The 13499-nt window shown below is 54.6% G+C and overlaps 1 long non-coding RNA gene across 1 annotated transcript; it reads left to right on the top strand.

Annotated features, from left to right (window-relative positions):
* The first annotated feature begins 2667 nt into the window (after nucleotides 1-2667).
* On the top strand, nucleotides 2668-4707 carry LOC120230446. The gene is made up of 3 exons (XR_005528022.1): nucleotides 2668-2729; nucleotides 3430-3615; nucleotides 3880-4707. It is a non-coding gene; the product is annotated as an uncharacterized LOC120230446 (long non-coding RNA).
* Nucleotides 4708-13499: the final 8792 nt, after the last annotated feature.

The following is a 13499-nucleotide window of genomic DNA, read 5'->3' as shown; positions in this document are numbered from 1 at the left end:
TGGCAGCTCTCATCCGACGCCCCAAGTCAGAACCTGCTCCTCTCACCTGCCCCCCATGTCCCTCGATAGCACCTCCGTCCGTCCAGACTCTGAGACCAGAGATGGGGGCTCCGCCCTCCTCTCCTCTCTCATCCCCATCTGTCCCTCTGCTCCCTCGGGACGGCCCATTGCGCCCCACCCCAGTGGGCCCCCGGCTTCTCCCAGGGCGCACAGGGAGCAAAGCGCACACTCTGGAGGAGGAGGTGGAGAGGGGACGGGCATTAATGGGTGAGGGAGCGCCTGGGTGGCTCAGTCGGTTAAGCGAACGACTGCCAATTTGGGCTCAGGTCATGATGTCACAGTTCGTGAGTTCAAGCCCTTGTTGGGCTCTGTGCTGCCAGGCAGAGCCTGCTTGGGATTCTCTGTCTCCCTCTCCCTGCCCCTCCCCCGCTCATGTTCTCTTTCTCTCTCTCAAAAATAAAATGTACATTAAAAAACATAAATGGATAAATTAACTATATTGTGTCTCAGGTGATGATAAGTGCTAAAGAGAAAAGTAAAGCAGGGAAGGGGCTGGAGAGTCTCAGAGGGACTGACCCCGAAGCAGGAACAGGACCAGGGGAGGAAGCTGAGCGGGTATTTAAGGATAGACTTGAAATGAAGGGGGGGGGTGGGATGTCTGTAAGAAGAGTGTTCCTGGCGGAGGAAACAGCTGTGCAAAGGCCCTGAGGGTGGATTGTGCCTGGCACATGGGAGGATGAGGGGAAGGCCAGTGTGGCTGGGGTGGCGGGCGAGGCCGTGAGGGCAGGGAGTCGAGGGGCCGTGTGTGCAGAGCCCTGCATGTCACTGGAGGGACTCGGGCTTTTTTCTGGGGAAGATGGGAATCATGGAGAGTCCTGAACAGCGGAGGGCACGGGTCTGGGGTCCAGATTCTAAAAGAACCCCTCTGGCTTCATGTGGAGAATGGACTATGAGGGGCGAGGGGGGACGGGGCGATCGTGGAGGAGGGGGCTGCAATGGTCCAGGCTCTAGGAGATGGCGACTGGGCGTGGCCACACGGCGGCTGGGCGTGGCCACACGGCGGCTGGGCGTGGCCACATGCCGGCTGGGCGTGGCCATGGAGGCGGGCGGGCGTGGCGGAAGTCCAAGGTCTCACATTCTGGATTTGTTCAGAAAGTAGCCCCGACAGGACACGCTGTTCCACCAGATGTGACAGAAATGAAGAAATCCGAGATAAGTCTGGAAGGATGGTCCTTCCCCCTTACGGAGATGCCCAAAAACGGGCTCCCAGGGATGGGTGGGGGTGGGGCAGCCCTTCCCTGGGCCACAAGGGACCTGCGCAGAGTCGTCCCCAGTACCATGGCCTTTGCTTTGCAAAATCCCCCCTGGTTCGGATCAGGATTCTTCCCCGGCTCCCCTCCTCCATCCGTGGCCCCGAGCGCTTTGTAAAATGTGCAGAAGCCATCGGATCCGTCCTCCCCTCAAGGTCTGAAGAGCGGCAGGCACTTTCGTGGCTCCCACCGCGTGCCTGGCAGGATCCCAGCCTTGACACCTGCGAACCTGTTTGGTCATCACATTGCAGAGAGATGGGGACTGTTATCACATCTCTTCATGGATGGGGAAACTGAGGCCCGCAGAGGCCAAATCGCTTGCCTGCGATCTCGCAGCTAGCAAGCTGCAGAGGCAGATTCGGCCCCAGGCAGTCAAGGCCAAGGCTCATGCTCTTAGCTTCTCTACTGTAGCTTCTCTACTGTCTCTCACCACTGACCATAAGAAGCCAAAGTGGGCTTGAGGGGCTGGGGCTGGGGGGGAGACCTTCAGCCACCCCGTCCACGTAGTAATAAGGACAGCGGTCATTTCCCGAGCTCCTGCCCCGTGCCTCATGCTGGACCCATGCGCTCTATCCTGCACATCAGCTGAGAGGGTGGATTCTATGATGGCTGTGCCCAGTCTATAGACAAGGAAACTGAGGTTCAGAGAGAGGAAGTGCCATGTCCAAAGTCACACGGCCAGGCATGAGAACCTGGGGCGCTGGGGCTCTGGGGCTCTGGACCCCACACCCCACTCTGTCCCTTTCTGCTTCTTGCCCTGGTGGTGACTGGAGAACTCAAGCACCCGATGGCCACGTTGATCTCCTCCAGCTGCTGTAGGGGAAGGAAGCCAGGGACGGAGACGGCTACTTTGGGGACAGCACAACCCTTCGGGTTTGCAGTTTCTGTCTGGTACAACCAACATTTCTGAGGTGAGCTCAGGGCCGGCTGGAGACTGCAAGGCAGGAGAATGCGGCCGAGCATGTGGGTAAGACTCAGGTCCTAGTTGCCTATATGATGACAGAGGTGGGCGGGTTGTCACAGGAGTTTGAGTCAGGAGCAGCTCCGAGGAGCCGGTGCTCACTAACCTCTAGCCCTGGCAGCTTGCTTACCTCTCCAGACCTCAGTTGCCACCTCTGTGAAATGGGTTGATAATGCCTGCGTCAGAAGGCTGTTGTTAGGTCTAAAGTCAGGCACCAGGGAGGCTCGCTCTCGCTCCAGCTGCCTGCCACTGTCTTCCAGGACAGGACCAGCACTGGACCCAGCATATCATGGGGCCTCTGGGGCTTGGAGCCCTGCTGGCCAGTGTGGGGGAAAAGAATGGACTTATTTGGGACTTACCTCCGCCTGTGGACTGAGTGCTTTCCATCTATTTTACAGGCACATAGACCCTCTCTGCCACCTGCCGAGGCGAGGACTCAGATCACCCTCGCTTAACAGGTAAGTAGAGAGGGCCAGAGAGGTTATGAGCCGTAACCAAGGTCACAGAGCTAAGACATGGTGAAGCAGGGGTTTGCACGTGACCCCTCTGCCTCCTTTGCACGAGCTCTGCAACCACAAGGCTGAAACAATAATAGCTTGAGTTTTTGTGGAGCACTGACTTTGTTACGTGTGTTCACTAATATTAAACTTGACCTCAAACGTATGAGACAGGTGCTATTTTCTTCCCAGTTCACACGTGAAGAAAGAGGCTAAGTAACTTAACCCAGGGTCACAGGGCTAGGAATTTGCAAAAGCGGCGTTCAGACTCGGGTGGTCTGGCTCTGGAGTCCATGGTCTTAAACCAAACTGCTCTGCTGGAAAGGGTGAGCGGGGACATGGTGCCTGGCACACAGGAAGTGCTTCGGGACTTGGTGACCCTTCGAAAAGCGCGGAGAGACAAGCCGCACGGAGGTCTCGCTTGAGGATTCTCTCTTCCCTCATTTCCACCCCTTCCTGTTGGTCCGGGTTGTGGAGGAAAAGCCGCCCATGGGCCCTTTCCCCCTGCCTCTCCTCCCTCCGGGAAAGTTCCGCACCGCACCGCACCGCCCCGGTCACGGGGCCGCGGGCCAGAGGCTCGGCTGGAGCCGTGTTTGGCCAGGTTATCGGGTTTCGTGGTCAGCCACCTTCGCCCCTGACCAGAGCTGTCTTTCCAAAACAGAACATTCAGTCACCGCCTGTCCCTGTGCTCAGCTGTCCTTGCGCCCCTGACCTCGCTTCCTGCCCACCCGCCCGGGGTTTTCCCAGTATCCTTGTCTCTTGCTGACATCTCGCGAAGAGGATCAGAGCGTAGGAAAAAGAGAAAGAGAAACAGGGGCCAAGAGGCGCCGAGAGAGTCCCAAGACTGGTTAGTCTCTGACGGTGAGAGACAGACAATGAGAGAGACAGAGATGCAGAGACCGGTCACCCCAGAGATACCCTGGGTCTCCCTGTGTCCATAGCCTTGGCCCTCGATCCACTGAGTCATGACCTTCCCCCAAAGCTGTGACGATTTCTCCCACCTCCCGCTGCCCCCTGAGGCCAGTAGGTCATGGGAGAGACACCCTGCCTGCCCCTCCTCACCTCAACCCACAGTCCCTCACCTAACTCCTGTTCATCCCCCTTCCTCCAGGAAGTCCTCCCGGTTTCTGCAGCCCCAACTGCTGTTGTTTGTTTCTGGGCATGTCTCTCTCGCTGGAACGTCAGCTCCTTGAGGACAGGGACCCCGGCCGCCTTCCTCACCCAGCACAGTGCCGGGGACACATTGTTGAGTGAAGGGTGTCAACTTCTCCCTGTCTGCGCTTCGTTGTATGGTTATTCGATTTAGGGTCTGTGTCCCCTCTGGTCCCAAGAAGGCAAGGCCTGTGGCTGCCATGTTCACTCTCAAATCCCCAGTGCCTGGAACGGTGCTTGGAACTGAGTAGACACTCAAATATCGGTTGAGTGAATGAATGAGCAAATGAATTAATCACTAGACATCTGGAAGTTTTGAATCTTGTGTTTTCACCCACTGGAATGCAGCTCACATCGTCCCCATGACCATTCACATCAAACCCTGAGCCCTTCCTAAGGCCTGTGAGGTCCCGGTCCCGCGTGATCTGGCCCCTGCCTCCAGCTCCAGCCTCACCTCTGCCCCTCGCCTCCCCTCCCCCTGGCAGCAGCGTCTCTGACCCCCAGGCATCGAGCATGGCAGAGGCTCTCAGCCACCCCTTCACAACGACACCATCAGTCATGTCAGCACGGTCAGTTTTCTCTGTAAACAAGACTCCCTTGGAGAATGGAGCACATTTGTACAAACAACCTCAATGTCACCAATGGACCTTGGTCACTGCGGGATAGTCTCCAAGGATCGGCCGGCTGGCTGTCCGGGGCCTTGTCCTGAGACAGGTCTGAGTCCTAGCCTCCAAAGGGCTGCCCGAGGGGCGCCTGGGGGGCTCAGTCAGTTAAGCGTCCAACTTCAGCTCAGGTCACGATCTCACAGTCCATGAGGTCGAGCCCCTGCGTCGGGCTCTGTGCTGACAGCTCAGCCTGGAGCCTGCTTCAGGTTCTGTGTCTCCCCCTCTCTCTGCCGCTCCCCCGCTCATGCTCTGTGTGTCTCTCTCTGTCTGTGTCTCTCTCTCAAAAAGTAAATAAACATTTTAAAAAAATTTTTTTTAATTAAAAAAGGGGGCTTCCCAGGGTGGGAGGGAGGGGCGCCTGAGTCTGACCTGCCCCTTCTGCAGAAGGGGGGAAAGAAGGCCGCGGGGACCCCAGGGAGCAGGGCTAACCAGCAGGCCCCAGCTGATCCCCGAGGCTCTGACCAGGCCCCACCTCCCCCAGGAAGCCCCTCAGGCCACCTCCCTTGCTCCGTGGGCCCCTCCTCACACCTTGATAGCAGCTTACAGCACAGCCTGTGGAAACTCTCTACTGGACTGTGCCCCTAGTGGACAAGGGAGATAAAGCTTCTGCGTCTTGGTGTCCCCAAAGCTGTGCTCCGCCACGTGGGAGGTATCAGCCAACGTGTGCAGACGAACACAACCGTTATTGAATAAGCGCTTCCTGTCTGGGTCCACATTTACTGTCTCTCTCACTAGGACCCCAAGGACCTTGTCTTCTTTATCTTTGTTCCCCAGGGTCTAGCACTGCTTCACTCGTAAGAGGCACACACGTGGAGTAAGTGAAGGAAGGAGCCCTTCCTCCCATCCGTCATCGCTGCCTCTTGCCCTGCCCTGGGAGTTCCGTAAGGTCAAGGACCAAATCTGATTTCGAGGGCCTCTGAGTGCGGCACAGGGCTTAGCGCAAAGGAGACACTCGGTGGTGTTTGTGGATGGACAGAAGGAGGGAGGGATGGACAGATGATTGAATTTACCAGTCTGTGGAAGAAGGGCCGGAAGGTTGCATGGAGTGATGGGTAGGACAGGTGCGTGGGAGTGGGGGTGGGGGTGGGCACATCGATGGCAGGTGGATAAACGGGGACATGGAAGGTGGGTAGGTACATTAGAGTCCAGGCTGGGAATGTGGGAAATCTCGCTTTCCACACGCTGTAGATGCCGTGTAGAGGAACACAACGAAGCCACACAACGAAGCCACACAGCGAAGCCAGACCTTTTGAGCTAAAATGGATGCAAAGAATGACCCAGCTAGCGTTTCCGTGTGAAAGATATTTAGGAGAAAAAATGGGAGAAGGAAGAACGCCCGAGCCTCTGAAGTTGGCACGTGACCCCCTGTAGGTTGGCCGTGCTTTCCTGCAGTGTCTGTGCTATTTCTTTCTTTTTTTTTTTTTTAATTTCTTAATGTTTTTATTTATTTCTAGGAGAGAGAGAGAGAGACAGCATGAGCAGGGGAGGGTCAGAGAGAGAGGGAGTCACAGACTCCGAAGCAGGCTCCAGGCTCCGAGCCGGCAGTCAGCACAGAGCCCGACGCGGGGCTCAAACCCACGAACCGCGAGATCATGACCTAAGCGAAAGTCGGACGCCCAACCGACTAAGCCACCCAGGTGCCCTGTGTCTGTGCTATTTCTTGTGAGCCTGGCATAGGCAGTGCCCTTGGGTTTGACCCGGATGTGGGAAGAAGTTTCAGATGCAGACCCTGGTTCTGGGTTGCGTACAGTGCGGCCGAGAGGCAGACCTGTGGCCACACATCTCCAGTGGGTCTTCCTGTGGGAAGTGGGGTACACCGACCCCTTTGCTGTGTGGCTTCAAGCAATTCGCCTGACTTTTCTGAATCCTGATTGGCTCATCCCGCTTAGGAGGGTGGCTCCGAGCCCACGCTGGTGCGGCGCCCAGTCAGGCCTGGACTAAGGAAACACTACGCTGGGCCTCAGTGTGTGGCGCCGGCCGAAGCTCACAACTTTCCCGTCTCTTCCTGTCCACTCGGTGCAAGCGCCCACACTGAGGGCCATGAACCGGTGAGGGGGTCAGACTGAGACGTCGGGATGCTTGGGTTCAAATCCAGCCTCTGCCACTCCCCAGATACCTGGTGTCACACGACCCCCTCGCCGTGTCTGAACCTCAGTTCACACACCTACCTCCTCGGCCTCCTGGCTGTGGCTCGAACACAGCTGTCACGCCCGCACCCAGGCTGCACGAGAGGCTGAGAAGACGAGTTTTCTGGCAACTGCCTTGGGGAGGTGGGAGCGTGGGCTCCTAAGGTTGGTGCTGGCCACCCAGATCTGCTCTGAGTCACGGAGCGGGGTGGTGTGGGCTCCAGAATTTCTGCTTCTCGCTGCACCTGGAAGAGAAGCTTCATCCCATCACCGCACACTATTCCACTCTCCTACCTACTTCTGTGTCCAACTGTTCATACTCCATGACTCTACTCACTTATTTATTCACTTAATTTCTTGTCTGTTCCTCCAGCACTGATATTGTCAATTTCATGAGAGGCAGATCTTTACCTTGATCACATCTGTGTCCTCAGGGCCTAAAGCCCAGTCAGGCACATAGTTTGTGTTAAATAAATGGTTGAGTAACGAAATGGATAGATGATTGGATGGATGATGGGTGGACGATGGATGGATGATTGGGTGGATGGATAGGTGGATGATAGATGGATAGTGGATGATGGAGGATTGGGTAGATGGATGGATAGATAATTGGGTAGATAGATTGATGGATGGGTAGATAATGGATGGTGGATGGTGTATGGATGATTGGATGGATGGACAGATGGATGGATAGAAAGTAGATGGATGATGGTTGGTTGGATGGATGGATGACTAGCTGGACACGGTAGAATCAGTTAAAGATCTTAAATGGCTCACACACACATATACACACACGTGCCCCAGCCCCGCTCCCAAAATAAAAATAAAAGCCAACACTTGATGAGTGCTTACTGTATACCTGGCCCCATGTGCAGCCTACGATGTAGGGCCTTTCACTGAACCTCCTGGCCACCCACTGAGCTAGTAACTAATGCTAATCTTTTTTTAGAGGACAAACCTGAGGCTCAGAGAGGCAGTCACTGACCCCAGGTCACACAGCCAGGAGGTGGAAGAGCCAAGGTTCAAGTCAAGATCTGTTTGATTCCAGAACCAAGCTTGGGCTCGCTGGGCCAGCGCTCCCCAGGTGATTCTGAGAGCAGGCAGATGGAGAAGCCTGAGCTTCTGAGTTCTGAGCAGGGCAGGGAGTTCTGGGAAGTCTGTGCTGCTTCCTCCTGTCTGACAGAGTGGGTGGTACGCCTGCCCCCAGGGCTTCAGGAGGGTGGAATGAGTGAGCAGAGCGCCCCCCAGACAAGTCCTACGGGCACCAGCAGCGGCCACACTGTCAGCCCCAGGACTGGGGGGCCGGGGCCACCCTGCTCCTTCACCCAGCTCCCCTGGGTACAGACATGTTCCCACTTCTGAGTGTAGAGTCGAGACCCACTGCCGAAGACCCTTCGGGGACACTCAGGAGGCTACCGCGTGGCAAAGTCTTGCCCAGAAATCAATGCTGCACAGATACCTGTGTCCACGGGGATGCGGCACAGCCGATCACTACCGTGCAGCTTGTGACAGCAAAAGCCAGGAGACAAGCCTGAGAATGGTAACAGCTGATGTGTGTTTACAGCAAGATTTCTCAACTCAAAACTATTGACGTTTGGGACTGGATCAGTCTCTGCAGTGGGGTGTGACCTGTGTGTAGTGGACTGTTAGCATCCCGGGGACTTCTAATACCACCATCCATCCAGGTTGTGACAACCAGGAATGCCTTCAGACACTGCCATGTGTCCCCTGCGGGACAGAATCCCTCCACTCGCTGAGAAGCTGGCGTCCAGGGCTTGCTCTGTGCGGGACACTGGAAGCCACCTCCTCTGAGGCCCCCGCCCACCTGGAGGCGGATGCCGTTGACGGTCCTACTGTGCAGAGGCGTGATTAGTAGTTTGTCCAAGGTCCTGGAGCGGACATGTCAGCAACGCTGTGATTTGGACCTGTGAGAAGTCCCACATCCCTCTTTCCTCTAGCCAATTTTTGCGGGTTCCTTGGGCTTTTCCCCATTCACAATCCTGTTGTCTGTGACTGGACTTTATCTCACTTCCAGTTTTCCCTTGGCATCAGAACAGCCTTGCAGGGCACGGATGCGACTCAAGTAGATTCTGTGATCTGCACAGGGCTGTTTCTTTCAGGAAGTTAAATTTGCTCAATTATCGACAATCTGGAAACAAAACAGAATACAAAGAAAAAAATCAAACTTCCTGCTGGACTCACCACAGAGGCCCACCTCTTAGCAGCTTCTTCCTCTGAGTAGCTCCCTCTGTTTTGAGATGTTGTCACACAGTCGCAATCACACGATATATACAACTTCAAATCCTGCATTCCACAAGCTACAAAACTGGTTGTTGGTGTTGGTTTTTTTTTTCATGTTATTACAAAATCCTCTTGGATGTTATTTGTAATTGTTGCCGATAGTGGCAGAGACCCCAGTTTCTCCTCTGTTCCCTGACCTGTCCCTCTTCTTTCATAATAGAAATCTCAAGTTTTAGCTGGGCACGTGGCCACCAAGGGGAAAAAACTACATTTCCCAGCTGTGTCCATGTGACTCAGCTCTGGCCAATGATATATAAGGAATTTCCAAGTAGTGTCCTCAGAGCGAGGGCGTCTGCTTTTCTTCCTCTCCTCCTTGCTGGCTGGAATGCAGGTCTGATGGCCGGAATCTGAGTGGCAATCTTGGGCCACGGTGGAGCAACAACAGAAAAGACACCTGAGTCCCTGATGAATTTATGAAGACAACTTACCAGCCCTGAACTTCTGTTTCATCTAAGCCCCTGGCATCCTGGGCTTTTAACCGCTCAAAGAGGAAGCTAATCCTGAGTATTGCACTAATACTTTGCTGGAGGAATTGTCTCTAACATTCTTTTAGGGATTACCACCTAATTAGCTCAACCATTCCCTGGTCATTAAGTATATAGGTAGTTTCTGACTTCCTGCTACCAATAACCTTCATCCCAGGTGGGCCCCAGAGTCAGGATGGCAGGCTGCACCCCCAGGTATGAGGCCAAAGTTTCCCGGAGGAGCGCCCCTGCTGAGCCGAGCCTGCTTTGTTGCTGAGGACCCTCCCGCTGCATCCGCCAGAGTGGGGCGCATTCTCCTCCACACCTCCCCTCCTGTCTTTCTCTTCTTTTTTTAATGTTTATTTATTTATTTTTGAGAGAAAGAGAGGGAGAGTATGAACAGCGGAGGGGCGGAGAGAGGAGGGGAACAGAGGATCCAAAACAGACTCTGCACTGAGAGCAGAGAGCCCGAGGCGGGGCTCGAACTCTGGAACTGTGAGATCATGACCTGAGCTGAAGTCGGACGCTCAACCGACTGAGCCACCCAGGCGCCCCCAGTCCATCTCTTCTAATTGCACATCTCACGGAGGCCTGTCTCACTGGTGAAGCCCAGGCCCCATGCCTGCACCAAGCTGCAAGGGAGGCTGGGAAAGTGAGTTTTCTGGCACCTCCCCCCCAGGAGGGTGGCCGCTAAGGAAGGCGTTGCCCTGCAGCAGGTGTGCAAGATGTGGAGCAGCCACAAAGTAGGGTGAGGCTTAGCTCACCAGGCGAACACCTGCTGGGCTGGGGAGGAATACAGAAAGGCTTCTGCTCCCACTTTCAATGTCTCCTCCACTTATCCCGAAAGAACAGGAGGCAGAACCAGAGAGGACAAGGATGTCGCTCCCACGGGTGTCCCCCTGGCAGTTTACCCAGCTGTGCAAGGGATGAGTTAGTCGGGGGCTCGCGTCTGTCAGAATGCAAGCCCCGTTCCCGCCCCCACCGCCAGCAAGTCCACCTGGATGTCATTATCTGATGCAAGTATGTCTCCCAGACCCCTGAGCTCATCTCTCAAGAGCGGGGCCTGTCTGCCTTACCCAGTGTAGTGCTGCCAGCACCCAGACAGGCCCTGGCACACACTAAGTGCTCGATAGATAAATCTTGAATGAATGAATGAATGAACGAACGAACGAATGAATGATGGCAACCAGTTTTCAGCCTTGGAAGGAAGCTTAGGATCCTGAAATTAACATTTATTGATGCAGCCAGTATTTCCTGAGAACCTCCGAGGCTCCGTGCCCTGTTTTAGGTACTGAGGACACTGAAGAAGAGAAGGCAAATGAAGTTCCTTCCCTCAAAGTGGGGGAGATGACCAGTAAATAAGAAAACTGCAAAATATTAATATAACATAGTATGACAGGATAGGATTTGATACCAGGCACAGGTAAATGTTTTATGAAGAAGCGTAAAACTGGGTAAGAGTTGCTAATTTAGAAAAAATGGTTGCAGAAGTACTCTCTGGAAGGTGACCCTGGATCAGAGGCCCAAGGTAGGTAAGCTGAGTAAATATCCATGAGAAGCAGGGCAACAGCCAGTGCAAAGGCCCTGAGGTACGAATGAGTGAGGTATGTGCTATTTGCAATGAGGCGGCTGGGGTGGTAAGGGTTACACCATTTCCCAACTTCAACAAATCCGCAGAGCCCTTAACTGTCGGAAACAGTGCGGTGGGGGTGAGATGAGTTCTTTACTCTTAAGCTTCTCTGGAAAAACATGATGTCGGGGACAGACAGTAAATCTTGACTTGTCCCAGAAAACAATGGGCCCACAAAACCAGAGAAGTGTCAGGCTGAAAGCAAATGGCCAAAGGGCTGGGGCACAGGGAGGATCATATGGAATTTGTTAACAAATCTGCGTTTGAAAAAGAATTTCCCAGTTCGGGGCAGAAGCTTCTGGCCAGCATCAAAAAGATGTTTATTGTGGTTTCTCCGTGTAGACATGAAAAATGGAGATTTGCCGTCTAGCGGGAGATGTGAGAAGATGTGCCCGATAGGTTAAGCAAAATAATAATAATAGTAATAATAAAATAATAATAAATAGGTCACGGAGTGATGTATACTGTACAATCCCTTTTCTAAACTCACCCATTCACTCATTTGGGAAACGTCCACGACAGACCTACTATGTGCCAGCACTCTGCTGGGTGTGGGGGGCACAGGCATGGCCGTCCCTGTCTCCTGGACCTCACTCACCACACGGTGGGGAAGGCAGACAGTCCTCAGACCAGTGCACAAATACGTCATCACGTCCTTGGGGCATCGCTAAGAAGAAAATGTACCTGGGGCTACCAGAATGTTCCCAGACATAGAGGAATAGAAAAAGCCCGTGAGGATCTGCTCCCAAATGTTGAAGGGACCGTAAGATTTCAGGCGATTCTCTTTCCTTATGCCCCCTTTCCTTTTGATTGTATGTTCTCAGTGTTTGGTAGTGTCACGCTTCATAATCGAGTCAGTTAAAGCTCACACGCAAAGCCCAGATGAAGAGAGGGGTTAGAAATCACGGGTCTAAAGATGACTTAACACCTGGAAGGGAAGGAAGAACACACGAGAAGCTGCCAACTGTGTTTGCTTCCGCAAAGGGGGGCCGGGGGCTGCTGTGGGAAAGAGCCTCTCTCCTCACCGGACACCCTGTGAACCTTTTGAATGTGCACGTATGTTTTTTGAAAACGATACTAAAATAAGCCAAGATCTTGTGACATGAAACTTCAGGTTTTATTTTCACAAAAAGTGAAAAAGCAGGATCTGAATATAAAAACATTAACTGAGCTGAATTTCCACGAAAATTTAGGATGGTTCTCTTTGGTGACCTTTTTTTAAAAATCCCCCCCCCCCCCCGGTACTTATCTGTATCTCCTAGATTTAAAAGCAGAAGAATAAGAGACAGGAGGTTACTGTGCTCTACAAACGTGGTCTGGCTTCACCCCCACCATAACGGTCTAAGGTGCGTATGTTTATTATGCCCATTTGACAGATGAGAACACTGAGGTTCAACAGGTGAAGCCACTGGCACAAGGTCGCACAGCTGGGTCTGGTCTAACCCCAAAGTCTGTTTTGAAGCCAGGATGCTCAGGTGCCCTCCAAAATGTCCTTCAAGGAAATTGCATTGCTTTGAAAATCCGAGGGGGAAGCCAAACAAACCAGACAAGAAATATTACATTTTTGAAGCCACTTATTCGAGCTCTGATGGGGCCGGAGACCAGCTCGGCAGAGGCACTGTTTGTATTGCAGGCGGGGCACTCCTTCATGTGCCCGGCCGTACCCCCACGGCAAGTCCCTGCCCCTAAAACCCCAGTCATCTGTCACCCGGAACCTCCCCGGGGCTGAGGAATGCTCGTGGGGCCCGAGCGGGGCCAGCAGCCTCTCCTGCGGCCGTGGGGCCCCAGGGAAGGAGGGAGACAGGGAGGCCGCAGCCCCAGGCCCCCCAGGCCCTCGGGCCACTCTCGGGCCAGCTGAGGCCAGGCCGGGAGGACTGGAGCCCGGCGCTGGGAGCCGGGCAGGCGGCCACACTGCCACGGGGACCGGGAAGGCGTGCGCTCCCTCCGCCCGCCCGGCAGCGGCCCGTGGCCGCCCGCCAGGCCCTGCCTGACGTCAGGCTCTGACCAGGGACATAATGTGCTGGCTGCTGCGAGACAGGGCCGCGAGGCGGGGCGGTCAGGGGGAGGCAGGCCAGGCGGGGAGAGGAGAGGAGAGGAGAGAGAGAAACACAGTGAGAGAGAGAGACAGAGGAGACGAGAAACACAGAAACAGAGAGAAGGAAACACAGAGGGAGAAAGAGGGAGCAACAGGGAAAGTGGGGGGGAAGTGGGGGGGGAAGTGGGGGGATTGGGGGGAAGTGGGGGGACGTGGGGGTGTGAGATTAGCTTGGGAGACTCCAGAGCCCGTGACTCAAGCCCTTGGAGCCTCTGATTCCTTACCTGGCCAATGGGAGCCTTACTGGCTTGGGGAGGGGACAGGGCGCCCTCCCTGATGGGGGTGGGGGAGGGGACAG

Source organism: Hyaena hyaena, unplaced genomic scaffold (assembly GCF_003009895.1).
Source record: "Hyaena hyaena isolate Hyena2069 unplaced genomic scaffold, ASM300989v1 scaffold_42, whole genome shotgun sequence".
NCBI lineage: Eukaryota > Metazoa > Chordata > Mammalia > Carnivora > Hyaenidae > Hyaena > Hyaena hyaena.
Note: the sequence above shows the minus strand (reverse complement) of the source record. Positions and strands in the feature narration are given on the sequence as shown.